Genomic DNA, 15837 nt, shown 5'->3' with positions numbered 1-15837 from the left:
TTGTACTAATATGCCGGAAGAGATTTGGTGAAACAAGCTGCCCTGCCTCACTTCCTATGAATAATTTTATGCTGTTGCTTGGGGCAACAGTGATGAAAGAAATGAACATTTCAAAGAAATATGAAGTACACGATTATTTGGGGGCTTCCTGGTTGATGTGAGTAGTAGAGACAAGTGAAGTGAGCCCTAAATATTTAGGAATGATGGTCTGAGTTCATCCATGAGCCTTCACTTTTTTGCAGAGGTAGTTTGCTCTTCATGTTTTCAAAGACTCCAGGCTGGAAGGTGCTTTGATAGTTGATGTGGTCCCCCCACCCCCACCCCTTCCATACTGAACTATACTTGATCCATCCCAGGTAAACAGTAACGTCCTTGCTCAGACTGATCTAAGAGTCCTGCTGTAAGGTTATGTCATCCATTTTCTCAGCTCTAATTTCTTGGCTTTTATTCTTTAGCACTGCAGGCTAAGAACTTGGCTTTTATTTGAACTTTCTCATTGTGTGGCTGTGTATCTAAGAACTTAGCATTGGTCTCACTCATTTTTAAGTGGCTTCCCAGGAGATTGGAGTATGGGGTTATGCCAAAGACATTGTGTTTTCTGCAGCTCAAAAGCCTATTGTAGCCTCTACCAAGAAGTCATACAGTGTGCTGATTCTGACTCTGGCTGTGCTACCTTCACGCTGTAAGCCAGTTTAGGAGAGGCACAATTCAGAATTCAATTCAAATTATTTTCACAATATTAATTATAAATCTAGGTTGTACTTCTTGTGTTCTCCTGTTCCTCTTTAAAAACTACCTTTTCCTGAAGGGCTCATTATGCTTTAATGTCTCCCAGATAACATGTAGTAGCTGCAGGCATTATAAGTCCACATTTGATTAAGATTCTTAGAGAATCAGTGTCAAAGCCCATTTTCTCTTTTTATTCCTTGAAAAAGATCAAGGACCCTCTTGGGAGTCGATTAATCTGAGTTTTATTTCTGGCTTTGATTCAATGTGACCTTGGATAACTCACCAGGGTTATCCTTCTGAAAAGGTTCATGAACGCCTAATCAGACTCTTGTTAAAAGAAAAAGACCTGCTAGAGCCTAGCTAGATTTCTCTAGGCAGCACTTGGCCTGACTGAGGATAATTTTTAAGTTTCGGTCAAGAAATATAGTAAAGCAGGGATCATGATGCATTAGGAAGCAAGAGTTTGGAATAGGAAGGGAAAGAAATTGACCTGGTTCCCCCCAAATCTCTACCACCACTCGGTACCCCTTCCCTTTCAAGTTCACATCCCTGAGTTCCTTCAGTGTACCATGCAGTGATGTGGCCTCCACTCTTATGGAACTTAAAGTCTAATGGCGGAGGGGGGCACATGCCGACCTGTAACAAGAGGGACAGTCTTTACCAAAGGGGAAATGCAGGCCAATGTGAGCACCTGTGATGAATAGCTCTGACTTTGTCTAGGGAATCAGAGAAGGCTTCCCTCAGAAGTGACACGTGAGTGTGAGGGCCTGAAAGACCAGTGAAGGTGAAGGATTGCCTTTAGTGCCCCTAGCTGCACCCAGCTTGTGCCCCATCAGGTTTTGGGGAGGTGACAAAAGTAGTTGTGGGGTGGAGGCAGATTGCAGCATTTCTTTATCATTAAGATTAAGGTGACATCGGCCTAGCGTGCGGAGGACCCGGGTTCGATTCCCGGCCAGGGCACACAGGAGAAGCGCCCATTTGCTTCTCCACCCCTCCGCCGCACTTTCCTCTCTGTCTCTCTCTTCCCCTCCCGCAGCCAAGGCTCCATTGGAGCAAAGATGGCCCGGGCGCTGGGGATGGCTCTGTGGCCTCTGCCCCAGGCGCTAGAGTGGCTCTGGTCGCAATATGGCGACGCCCAGGATGGGCAGAGCATCGCCCCCTGGTGGGCAGAGCGTCGCCCCATGGTGGGCGTGCCGGGTGGATCCCGGTCGGGCGCATGCGGGAGTCTGTCTGACTGTTTCTCCCCGTTTCCAGCTTCAGAAAAAATGAAGAAAAAAAAAAAAAAAAAGAAAAAAAAAGATTAAGGTGACAGAATCAAAGCCACTTAAAGAGCCAAGATATGTTACCCCCAACTCCTGCTCCTGGCCCTGAGGCTCATGGGAACCAAGGCCAGCGCTAAAGGGTACATGGAGAGAGGAGCATGGGTTATATAGATGTGTACCCAGTTTCCTGAGAAAATCTAGATGCTTGCTACACAGAAGTCTTCATTACCCCTGTGCCTTTGTTCATGCCTTGCTGCCTGCCCTCGGGACACACAGTCACATGCCTCTCTTATACCTTCAAAGTCCTATTTCTCAGAAGCATGGGCTTGGGAGTCAGATCACCAGGTTGAATCCTGGTGCCACCACTTACCAATAGCCTGGACTTGAGGAGGCTACTCTCTGTGCTTCACTTTTCTCGACTGTGAATAGAGAGAACGGTAATTCCTTCCTTGTGTAATGAAATAATGCCTGCAAAAGACACAGGCTAAGCCTCAGTAAATGTTACTTTAACATTAATATTAATAAGTAGAATTAATAGGTAAGACCCCTTTTAGGAAGTGTTCTGTAACCGATGCAGCCCTTGTAGATCTGGGTTCTCACAGCACTCACACTGCACTGGACTGAAGAGCATACTTTTTTTTCCTTGTCACTTACTTGGTCAATGTCCGTTAGCCAAAGACCACCAGAAGCAGCCCTGTAGTTAAACAAGTTGGGTTATAGTGAGGGAGAACACAGACCATGGGGAATTATGGAGCATATTAGTAAGAGGGTTTTAAGATTTGGGATTTGGTTGGGCGATGTGGGGGAGCGTCTAAGGAAATGGGGTTTTGCCTTAGATTGGGCACTGTCAGAAAGCAGGGCAAGTCTCTGTCTGGGTATCTCAGTCTCACCTATAGGAAGAGCGATGAGCAAAAGAACAAGCTGTCATCGGTGAAGAAGCAGCAGTCACTCATTGGCCAAGAGCTGGGCTGTTCGGGATTCTGCAGTAGCACAGTGAGCTTATTTTTGTCTGTGCTTAGACAAAATTATGAAGTGACCTTGTTTTGTCTCATTTTGTCATAGTCTCCAAGTAACTTTGTCTGAGGTCAGTATACTGAGAGAGTATGTTCAACAGGAGAATAATATGACTTGGAGTGCCAGGCCAGTATCTAAATGTCAGAGGCTGCTTTTTTTGTTTGTTTTTCTTTCTGGTAAATAACTGTTTTATTTGGGCTGGTTTTCTTCCTTTAGGTAAATGGTAAGTGAATGTATTCATTCATTCAACAACAGGAGACGTAGTAGGTGTCCTGTAGGGCCTAGTGGCACAGCCTTCCCAGTCACCTAAGTTGGGTACTTCAGACACACTCCACATGTGGGCTGTGTGCACTCTTCTGTTGTAGTCGAGTCTTTTCATTTCTTACTGATTTTTAGAGAGGAGAGAAAGAGAGGGGAGAATCAGGAAGCATCAACTCATAGTATTTGCTTCCTGTATGTGCCTTGACCAGGCAAGCCTAGGGTTTCGAACTGGTGACCTCAGCATTTTCAGTCAATGCTTTATCCACTGTGCCACCACAGGTCAGACCGTAGTTGAGTCTTGATTGCTATTGGCAGGTCAGTGGGAGGGATTGATCCCAGCCCAGTCAGCTGTGAGGACTGGCTGCAACTAAGCGAAGGAGTTGCTATGCAGGGGCCAACCCCATGAAGCAGGATTTGCTCCAGCAGGGCTCTGGTCCCTGCCAAGTTCACTCCTTGAGTTGTGTTGCTGGTCAAGGTGGTTGGGTGGTGCTTTGACATGCTCTGAAGCTGTCCACCAGGTGCACTGGCTCTGGAGCCTCCCAGGGCCACCTGGCATGAGCTACAAAGCAATCCGCAGATGGCTGCTACTTGTGTTGGGCTTAAAGGTGCCTCGGAGAGTCAAAGCTGCAAACCAAGGCTGACTGCTGCTAATGCTGAGCCTGGGGCCACAGTAAGAGGTATAAAGCATTGCCAAAGCCAGATGCTGCTTGTTTAGGGTTTGTGAATCTTTTAGAGATTTTAGGAGAGTCTGAAATATGAGCCAAGACAGGCCGTTTGTATTGAAAAGCCACTGGAAGTGGCTTGCGTGGGCCTACATATATGTTGGGTGGGGTGGGGTCTCACGGAATCACCAGGGCTTGGTGAACATTCTAGCCAGGTTGATGGAGACTCAGACATGGTAAGCGCCTGCACCTGCTCAACAAAGGAACAGGAAACGTAATTCTGCCAGTACATCTGTCATGGAGAAAGCGTTCCAGCCATTCCTTGCTAGAGAAATTATTTCCTTCCCAATGTTTCAGGTGCCTTTCAAGTTGCTGCCCCAGTAAGTGAATCTCAGTAAATTCATGCATTGGCCCTTTGATTGTAACGCCTAGGACTCTAGCAGCCTCTGTCTCCCTCAGCCACAATCTCTACTTGTTTTCACTGCTAGAAGTTATGTGGACTTCTCTTCCTGGCATTAGAATCCTGGGCTGTGGAACCCAGTGTGGGGCTGGGACTCCTTGTTTCTGAGGGAGGATCTCCACAGCCAACATATTCCTTGCAACTTTTAACTACTTCACAGGGGTGTGGGACCAACATGTTCCATGTCTCCACCCCTCCTCCCAGTCTCGATGTGGCTTCTTCTGTATATCCTTAGTTATAAGACGTCTGTTCAGGTAGATTACAGGTGGTCCTCAATGATGGTTGTTTTGTAATTTTGATGTAGTCATGGGAAGAGATAAGTACTGCATTTACCTACTCTGCTGTCTTGATCAGAAGCCTCAATAACATGTTATGTAATCTCCATATATTTGTGGTTTTTCCAGCTTCTTTTTCCAGTTGATTTCCTATTTAAATGCATGTGGCCAGAGAATATGGTTAGTATGATTTCAATATTCTTAGCTTTGTTGAGGCTGGTTTTGTGTCCCAATATATATGGTCTGTCCTTGAGAGTGTTTCATTTGCACCAGAGCGTATTTGCACCAGAGTACAGTGTGTATTCTGGTGTTCTGGGGTGAAAAGCTCTGTAAATATCAATTATGTCCATTTGGTCCAATGTGTCATTTAAGACCAATACTTCCTTCTTGATTTTCTGTTTGGATGAACTATCCATAGCTAGCACGCAGGTATTTAGGTCCCCTATTATAATTTTGGTTTTGTCAGTTTCTCCCTTTAGTTTTGTTAGTAGTTGCTTTATATATTTTGGTGCTCCCAGGTTCAGTGTATATATATTAGTGTGTTATGTCTTCTTGATGTATTGTCTTTTATATCATTATAAAATGTATTTTTTTATCTTGAAATCTGTTTTGTTAGATATAAGTATGGCTACACCTACTTTTCTCTGAATGCCATTTGCTTGGTGCATCATTTTTCCACTCTTTCACTTTGAGCCTAAGCTAGATCTTCCAGGACAAAGCAGTGTGTTGGTAGTTGTTAATAGAGCAGTACTAGCTTTGTCTGTCAATAATAAATGGGCTTAGCCATCAAGTTAAAACTGGCTAGTTATCCCATATATTAACCCAAACTAGGTCTTGGATACTCAGTTGTATTTAATGTTTGTTTGTCCTTGCAGTTGAGGTATGTCTCCTGAAGGCAGAATATAGTTGGGTTTGTTTTTAATCCCAACTGATTCTCTGTGTCTTTTAATTGGTAAATTCAGTCCATTTACATTTAGGCTGCTAATGAGGATTTCCTACAGCCATTTTATCTTTTGTTTACTGGTATCTCTGTGTCTACATTGTTTATTCCCTTGTGTTTTTGTCTTTTAATTTGGTGGTATTCTATGATTTTTCTCCTCTATTTCCTCCTTCTTTATGTTACTTGTCTCAGTTCTAGATTTTTTGTATGTGGTTACCATTAGGTTTGTGCAAAAGAAAGTTTCATTATATATAGTAGTCCTTTTGCTTCTGATTGTATTTTATCTCCCTTCACCTGTGCACGTTCAGCCCTTTCCTCCTCCCCTTTTCTGTGTTGTCACAAATTGTCCCTTTTTATGTTGTATAATCTAATAGGATTTCCTTTATAGATTACCATCTTCTTTTTCTGGGCTGCCTTGAGAATTCTTTCTTTGTCATTAATTTTTGACAGTTTTAATATAATGTGCATTGAAGAAGGCCTTTTTTGGATTGAGATAATTAGGTATTCTGTTAGCTTCTTCATTTCTTCTATTGAGTTCTTCTGCTTAAGAATTTCGGCTTTGTTTTATTTTATAGTTTCAGTCATTGGTGAAATAGTCCTTTTGTTCATTTATTTCTGAGTTTATTGAATTGCTTTTCTGAGTTTTCTGGTATGTTGGGAATGTAGAGATGATAGTGGTTATGTCTCATACGTGGAAGAGGCTGGTTTTCAGCAGAGAAAAGCTGAAACTAACACACAGAGAGAGCAGGTAGGAGAGGCATAAGGAAAGCCAGTTCCGGTGGCCAGTTTGCTGGTACCAGGCAATGAACCAATAAATTAGCCTTTTGCCTAAGGTAGCTACTGTTGAGTTTCTGACACTTGCAAGCAAGAATATTGACTATTGAAGATAGGAAGATAATTAACTGTGATCTTTTTTTGATTAATTTTAATGGGGTGACATTGATAAATCAGGGTACATATGTTCAGAGAAAACAGCTCTAGGTTATTTTGACATTTGCTTATGCTGCATTCCCATCACCCAAAGTCCAATTGTCTTCCGTCACCTTCTAACTGGTTTTCTTTGTGCCCCTCCCCTTAACTGTGATCTTGATACATTGTAATTTAAAAGACTTTTCTTTAGATGGTAATGGAGCTCAGGAGAAAAGTCAGGACTGAAAATATAGATTTGAGAGTCATGTTTGCCTAAGTGGTTGTCAACTCATGAAAGTGGGTGAGCTTGCCCAAAGTAAGCCTAGAAAGTGACTAAAAGACAAGGATGGAAACTTGAATACCAGCATCTAAGAGGGTACACAGAAGGAAAGGCAGCTGTTTCACACTGAGGCCAATGCAGAGTTTACCCAGCTCTTCCCATCTTATGGGGAGAAATCAATTGGTGAAAAGTCCATGAAGGTGTCACTAGCCTTTCTTTTTCTTTTTCTTTTTTTAACTGCTTTAGGCCACATCTTTTGAAATTCGCCTCTTGTAGCTTTTGGGTATGGGAGTAACTAGTTCTTCTTCCCCAGAATGCTCTTTCCTACATTTGAAATCTGATCTAATAACCTCAGGTTTTCCTCAGAGTTAGATCTCTCCCTTCTCTCAGCCTGAATGGGCAGTCATCTGATAATTATCCCATTTTCTTGAACTCTTCTAAATGTTTGTTGCAAGGGGTGACGGGTACTATCTGGTACAGACATGTTATTTCAGATATAATGTTTCTAGTACAAAGTGCAGTGGAACAAGGACCTCCCTGATCTGAACACCACACTGGTTGCACTGTTGGGAAATACTGCACTTGTGAACAGCCAAAGCATCCTAGGTCTTTTTTTCCCCTAGGAATTTCTAGGAGACCAGACCAATAGAATCTATAATTAAGTGATTAATGTTGAATTTAAAGGCCTTTACATTTGTGTTTGTTGAATCATTTTTAATATGAAAGGATGATCATTATAATATTTTTAAGATAAAAATAATTAGAAACAATATAACTGCTCAAAAATAGAAGAATGTTAAATATGCATAAGGTGGAATACCATGTGTCTGTGAAAATGATCTTTCTGATTCATATTTAATGAAATAGCAAAGTACTTATGGCATATGTTAAGGAAAATGCAGAGTTTAAAATAAACCATATATAATAAGAAATTGTTAAAAGTCCTTCCATTAGGAAAGGGACTGGGACTTAGTGTAGGGGAGGAGTGTCCCTGTTCAATTTCATCTTATTGGTATTAATCTACTATTCCAACATCAAGAAATATTTTTGATCCTAATTCCATCTCCCAACAATTTTTGTCATTCAAAAATGTATCTGCCAGATGGGAGAGAAAAGTGTTTGTACTGCTGGGCAGCAATAGAGGTCATCCAGGAATGCACTGAGTTTTTGAATCATAGTAACCCAGAGCCACCTGAATATATCACTACATTGATCTTGAACAGTAGATTCTTATAAGATACATTCAGACTGAAAGGCTCCTACAAGAGCATGTCATTCATCTTTCCATCTCTAGCCAGACTTGGATTATCTCTTTTAGAAAGAGCCTGATAGCCCTGGATGCCCATTTGTTGCCTGAAAATCAAGAGTCCTGAATTCAGTGTTAGGTAAATAGTCGTATGATTTTAACCAAAAGACATAACAAAGACTCTTGTTTCCCCTGTCTGAAAACAGGATTTGCTTTATATGAAGGTCCTCATGTTTGTGTAGTCTAGATGTAATTCAAAAAAGAGACTGTTGGATTCAGTGGCAGCAGGGGGATGGTAGATTGGAACAAAGGCATTTTCATCTGGAAGACCCTCAGATGGAAGTTGAGGAGCACTGCCAGGGCACTATGGAGAGTCAGAGAAAAACATCAAAAAAGGGAACGACAGAAATTCTGACAAAGAAATGGTGCATATTTAGCAATGTTTTTCATGTTGATGATAGCAAAATGTGTTACATTTGCATACCATGTAAATGCTGTGTACATTTAATAAAATTTCTGTTTTCTTTCATAGAGTTCTTGAAGGACAGAATAAATCCATCTAGCTGAACACCATTAGACAGGGAAATGATTAATGAGCTACGTTCTAAATATCTCTTAAATTTGATGTCTATATAATAGTTACACTCTTGGAAGAGAAGAACAAAAGAACACAAGGAACTTAATGGTCAGCGTAAGGAAAGAAAAAAATTTTCCTCTACCTTTTGAATTCTTGGCCAAGACTCCTGTAATAAAAGGCAGATTAACAAGAGGGGAAAAATAAGTTTATTAACATGTATGCTTTAATGTGTACATGAGACCTATCCAGGGGGAAATGAGTAACCCCCTGAGGTGGCTCAGAATTCAGACTTAAATGCAATCTTTATAAGGAAAGCTGGTGGGGAAGTGGAACGGGGTACAAGACATGTAGGCTTCTTAGGAGACAGTAAGTGATTTTTAGGAAGGATGAATGTGTCCTTAGAAGAACAGATAGGAGGTAAGGTCGTCAGTGACAAAGGTTTCCTGGGTATGGTGTGACTTCTAGTCTACTCTGCTGTGATAAGAGTCAATCCTTGGTTGATGCAACTCCTGGGGAGGGGATTTATGATAACTGATTTCCTCTGGAAGGATCTGTCTTTAGGCAGATAAAGGCATTCCAAGAAATCTTTCCCTGCGCTGGCTGTTTCTCAAGTGCCTACAGCTCAAAATGATAATGATACCAAAACTGTCTACTTTGGGATGGCATGTCCTGAACTCCTGTAGTCACATTCTGCAGTGGCGCGTTCTGCTACCCTTCACTCACACAGGCATACCTAGGAGACATTGCAGGTTTGGTTCCAGACCACTACAATAAAACAAATATCAATAAAGTGAGTCCCATGAGCTTTTTGGTGTCCCAGTGCTTAACAAAATTATATTTATTTATGCTATGCTGTAGTCCATTAAGTGTGAAATAACATTATATCTAAAAAATAACACACATGCTTTAATTTAAAAACACTTAATTGATAAATAATGCTAACCATTATCTGAGCCTTCAGCCAGATGGTGATGGATCTTGCCTCAATGTTAGTGCGTGCTGACTGATCAGGCTGGTGGCTGCTGAAGGCTGGGGTAGCTGTAGCAATGTCTTAAAATAAGACAACAATGGGGTTTGCTGCATTGATTGACTCTTCCTTTCATGAATGATTTTTCTGTAGCATATGATAGTGTTTAACAGCATTTTGCCCACAGAATTTCTTTCAAAATTGGTCGGTCATCTCAAACCTTGCTGCTGCTTTATCAACCGAGTTTCTGTGATATTCTAAATCCTTTGTTGTCCTCTCAGCCATCTTTACGGCACATTCACTAGTGGTAGATTCCATCTCAGGAAACCGCTCACTGCTCATCCATAAGAAGCAACTGTTCATCGAAGGCTTATTGTGAGGGTGCAGCAATGCAGTCAATTGAGGCTCCACCTCTGATTCTAGTTCTCCTGCTCTTCCCACCACGTCTGCAGTGACTTCCTCCACTGAGGTTCTGAACCTCTCAGAGGCACCCATGCAAGTTGAAACAGACTTCCTCCAAACTCCTCTTAATGTTGACATTTGACATCTTCCTATGAATAACAAATGTTCTTAATGGCATCTAGCAGGTGAATCCTTTCCACAAGGTTTTCAATTTACTTTTCCCAGACCTATCAGAGGAATCACTATCTGTGGCAGCTATAGCTTTACAAAATGTATTTCTTAAAAAGATTTGAAAGTCATATTACTTCCTGATCCATGAGGTGCAGACGGGGTGTTGTAATTAACAGGTATGAAAACAATAGTTTCATACATCTCCATCAGAGCTCTTGGGTGACCAGGTACATTGTCAATAAGCAGTAATATTTTGAAAAGAGCCTTTTTTTATCTGATCAGTGGGTCTTAACAATAGGCTTAAAATGTTTAGTAAATCATGTTGTAAACAGATGTGCTATCACCCAGGCTTTGTTCCTTTTATAGGGCACAGGCAGAGCAGATATAGCATAATTCTTAAGAGTTCTTGGGTTTTCAGAATGGTAAATGAGAAATTGGCTTCAACTTAAAGTCACCAACTGCATTAGCTCCTAATGAGAGAATCAGCCTGTTCTTTGAAGCGTTGAAGCCGGGCATTGACTTTTCTTCTCTAACAATGAAGGTCCTAGATGACGTCTTCTCCAATATAAGGTTGTTTCATCTACATTGGAAATCAGCTGTTTAGCGTAGGTGGCCACCTTCTTTAAATATCTCAGCTACATCTTCTGGGTAATGCGCCTGCATTTTTTATATCAGCACTTGCTCCTTGCCCTTATACTTTTATGTCTTGGGACAGCTTCTTTCTTAAACTTTATGAACCAAATTTTGCTATTTTCAAACTTTTCTCCTGTAGCTTAACCTCTCTCAGCCTTTATAGAACTGAAGAGAGTTAGGGCTTTGCTCTGGATTAGACTTTGGCTAAAGGAAATGTTGAGGCTGGTGTGATCTTCTCTCCAAATGACTGAAACTTTCTCCATATCAGCTGTATGGCTGTTTTACTTTCTTATCATTCGTGTGTTCACTGGAATAACATGTTCAAGTTCCTTCAAGAACTTTCCCTAAAAAACTGGTGTATGAGGCCTAGCTTTTGGTCTCTCTTAACTTTAGATACACCTTCCTCACTAAGCTTAATCATTTCTAGATTTTTATTTAAAGTGAGAGATGTATGACTCTTCATTTCACTCGAAGCTTAATTGGCCTAATTTTATTATTATTGTGTCTCAGGGAGTAGGGAGGCCCAAGGAGAAGAAGAGAGACAGGGGAATGGCCAGTTGGTGGAGCAGTCAGAACACACACATTTATTGATTAAGCTCACCATCTTATATGGGCATGGTTTGTCGTGTTCCAAAATAATTACAATAGTAACATTGAAAATCACTGATTATAGATCACCATAACAAATATAATAGTAATGAAAAAGTTTGAAATATCGTGAGACTTACCAAAATATAACACAGAGACATGAAGTGCACAAGTTGTTGAAAAAAGGGTGCCGATTGACTTACACAATAGAGGGTTGCCACAAACCTTTCATTTGTAAAAAATTTAGTATCTTCAAAATGCAATACAGTGAAACACAATAAAATGAGCATCTTATTCACAAATAACAAAATAGTTTTAGGATTAGAAGTAATGGGGATTATTACCCCAACGGGATTCAGTACTTTGCAATTTAAAATTAAGTGCCATTTGAGATATATTATCTGAGGATTTAAAAAGTAATAAATAGATGTCTCTTTTTTTAAATGACTGATAACACATTAGATTAACTAGGATCAAACTAAAATATAATCTTGATTTCTCTCTTTACACTTCATCTTGCCACTTGGTTCTACCTAAGAAGGTGATTAATTATCTAGATGTAGAGCAAATCTCCCTTGTCTTCTAAAACTGATGTTTTAAAAAGAACTTCTGTGGGTTGTCATAATGATAAAGTGTTTCCCAGGATGCATCAGAATCTATTTTTGTCCTTGGGAGAAAATTCCTGACCACCTTGCAGCTGCTTGCCCCAACATCTTGTCCATGGCTAAAGGCAACTGTCCTCCATGTCACAAAGTTCCCACAGAGGCGTGTCTGCCGTGAGGATGAAAAACGAGGCCTGCATCTTTCTCCTTCAGTCCGTGATGGGTTACCGCGTCAAGACCTCAAAAGGCACTTAATAACAATCCTCGATCCTCTAGGGTCACTGTGCAGAAGATGGTGGCCAGCTGCTCTTTATTTTCTCTGAGAATAGACTGGAGGGACCAGATTTAAACTATAGCACAAGATCTTTCAGTTAGGCATCGAGAAAAATTACCTGTTAGAGTTTACGACACAGAATTGATGACCAAAGGCAGCTATGAAACTGCTTCCCTTGAGGATCCTTAACAACATAAAAGATAGGCAGATGGACGAGGCAACCTGCCAGGGTAGAGGTTATATAGAGGTCACCCATCATTGATCTCCCTGTAGGCAGGCATGCACTTGTCCTTAGAAATGCTTTTGGATGAGACCTATGACAAGGTGGGACCCTACTTTATCTACCCTACTAGAGCCTAGCAATGTTTAGGGCAATGAGAGCATTTGGCGTGGTGCCTTGTGCATAGTAGACACTCAAGAAAGATTTTAGAGTAAATGAATTTAATTCAGATGAAATGTATCTTTGGAATTCCTCAATTCCTCACCTTTTTTTACTCTCTTCCTCCTTTTGGCATTCTTCCCATCTCAGGTGAACTTCAAATCTCTTCCAGCCCAGATGCTTTAGTAGTCTGGACTTCCTCATGTTAGTACAACACCATGGCACCTTTCTGTGGAAACAGCTCTTATAAGCCATCCCTGAATGTGACTTCCTTAATAACAACGTTTCCAATTATATATACAGTCTCCGGCCATACCACCCTGAACATTCCCGATCTCGTCCAATTATATATACATACTGTTCACAGTTTTATGGACTAGACATTATCAACCCCATTTTACAAATAAGCAAGCTAGAGTTTAGCTGTGATATGTCCAAGGTCAAATAACTGTTAAGGACATGAACTCACACTTGTCCACCTCCAAAGCCCAGCACTTAAACACAGCCATAGAAGTTCTCTTGTCCAGGAATATATAAAATTCATATATATAATATAGCACATATATACTGCTCACAAAAATTAGGGGATAGCCCAAGACATTAGTCACCAGTGATAGTAAATCCTGTTCACCAGGGTGAGAGACATTTATCGAACCGAATGAGAAACTAAATCCACACCTAAATTCAAGATCAGTCTTGGTATCTGGCTGCCCACTCCTGCCTGATCCCAGCCCAGCTACTGCTCAATGTGTGCAAAACATAGGCAGGGCCCTGCTGTCTCCTGAGGTGGTGGGTGTGACCAGAGGCTAGAGAGGTGCTTAGGGCCCTGATATTTGAGTTTAGGTTACTTACTGCCTTGCAACCTTGGGGTTCTAGCATTTCATCTACCTGCAGTGTTAATATACATTCTTCCCTTCTGGCATCCAGACTACTGGAAACAGGATCTCTCTGTCAATAGTGCAGTTGGACAGTTTATTTCTACTCCGTCAGTTGCTTTTTATTCTCCTCTTGTATCATCGACCCTCTGCGGAAGAACTTTTGATCAGACTTGGATCACAGAGGACCAGTGCTGTGATGTGTTTAGCTGCTGTGTCAGAAACAGCAAATACTGAAATTGCAGTGCACACTGCCCACTGGTCCTGTGCTTTCAGTTTGCCTGGTGACTCTTGCTTTTTGACCAAATAGGTTGATCTGCCCAGACTCCTTGTAAAGAAAGTTACAGATTTCCTCCCTGCAATTATAGTGTAATTCCCTGGGAACTTAATATGTACATAATTTTCTTAGATTGAATAAATCACCATAAGGTAATTTTCCATTGAAGTTTTGTTATTACACAGCCCAAGAAAACCGTGCAATTATTGTTTGTGTGGAGACTGGCCTGCTCCTCTGTAGGAGGCTGACCAGGGGGTGCAGCCTGATTTTCAGGGCACTTACCTTAGTTTCCAACACCTGCTTAAGAAATGATAGGGCAGGAGGAGTTGGAATCTGGAGCCCGGAAGCCCCTATTCTGGAAGGGTAATACCTATGAACACACCCATTAAAATTCTCTGAGGAGAAGGCCTATGCTATACATTTGTAGCCACGATCCATGGTACACTGACTAGGAACGTAGACTCAGAAGCCAGACAGGTGGGGTTCAAATTCTGCCACCATCACCAGCAGGCTGTGTGACACCTCTGTGCTTCAGTGTCCTTGTCACTAAAACAGTACCTACCTCCCAGGGCCGTTGAGATGGTTAAATGAGTTGATACATACAAAGTGCTTAGGACACAGCCTGGAATGTAGTAAGTCATTATATCTAACACGGTGCCTGGGGCTTAGTAGGTTCAATGAATGTTTTGTGAATAAATATCAGTGGCATTCCATGCCTGACCTATAATACTCCCACATGGTATCATTACCATGCCCTCAAAAAGAGAAATTATGGACAGTTGGTGTGCCCAACCAAGGAGGAAGTGACTATTTTTCTTTGGGATTTTTATGGCAATATTGACACTCCTCAGCCAGGGATTCCTGTGTATAGTACTGCATATTTACAGGGAGCTGAAGGCCTGGGGAAGAAAGGGCACAGTGAGTTCTTCAAACAAGAGAAACAATTGTCTTCTGCTCAATTACCGTATGCTAGTCCCTGTTGTCAACAAGCTGCTGAGTTCCACTAGAGGGTGCACTGAGGTTGACATATTCTGAGCCAAGAAATGCTCAAGACCTTCCCAACGAGTTCACTGGTGCCACCCACTCCCAGGGAGTCCTGCAGCTGGATTTCTCAAGAATCATTCTTGATCTCTAGTGTAGTTTTGCCTCCTGGTGCCTTACACTGCCAGTTCCCCACTTCTCATCCTTCTTTGTCTTCTTTCTTTTGGTCCCCCCCAACCCTCTGGTTAAGGATTAGGTAATTGATCAATTTGCAGTATTTATATATCACAGAAAACACAATTCTGTGATCCCTCGGAAGGGAGTTGTCTGGTGATTGTCTAAGCACACAGCTGTGGCAGATCCCCTGAACTTCAATGTGTCTTTAATGTGTTTGTTTGTATGTATACATGTGCATACTACACATGTGCATGGTATTTATAAGTAATTATACGTGCCTACACTTTTTAAAATACATTTGTGCTCATAGTGCCCTAAATATAAAATACCTTGCTTCTCCTGCTGCTGGAGGCTTTGGCTTTCTGTGTTCCCTCTGCCCTTCCATGATTGTAAACTCCAGAACACTCATTATGTGAGCCCGCTACAAAGTGTACGTCGATGCCTGGAAGTGAAAGAGAAGGAAAGCACTGGCTCATCTCATACTTTGAAAACATGAGAATGCTTTTTATTTTTCAGAAAAAAATTAATGTTATCAGCAGGTGAACTTGTAATCCCTACAAAGTTCATTAGTTGACTGTGCGTTATATACCTCAGTTTTAGTAGACTGTCCCTTATCTCCACATTAGTCCCGCCTGCGTTTCCTATCCTCACGACTCTGTTGTCTTCAAGGAAAGAGATGCTTGTCAACTTTGTGTCCCTGCCTTCCCGAACAGTACCCAAAATAGAATTTTTTAAATGAAGTCGGGATGTTAATTTACTTGATTGATTGTTTGTTTGTTTGATTGATTGATTGAGAGAGCATGTGTATATGTTGTGTGCAAGGGGCAGAAACTCTCTTCTGCTATCTCAAAGGAAAAAGGGGTTTACTGCAGGATTTCATAAGAACTGGAACCAGG

Source organism: Saccopteryx leptura, chromosome 2 (genome assembly GCF_036850995.1).
Source record: "Saccopteryx leptura isolate mSacLep1 chromosome 2, mSacLep1_pri_phased_curated, whole genome shotgun sequence".
Taxonomy (NCBI): Eukaryota; Metazoa; Chordata; class Mammalia; order Chiroptera; family Emballonuridae; genus Saccopteryx; species Saccopteryx leptura.
This window is presented reverse-complemented; position numbering follows the sequence as displayed.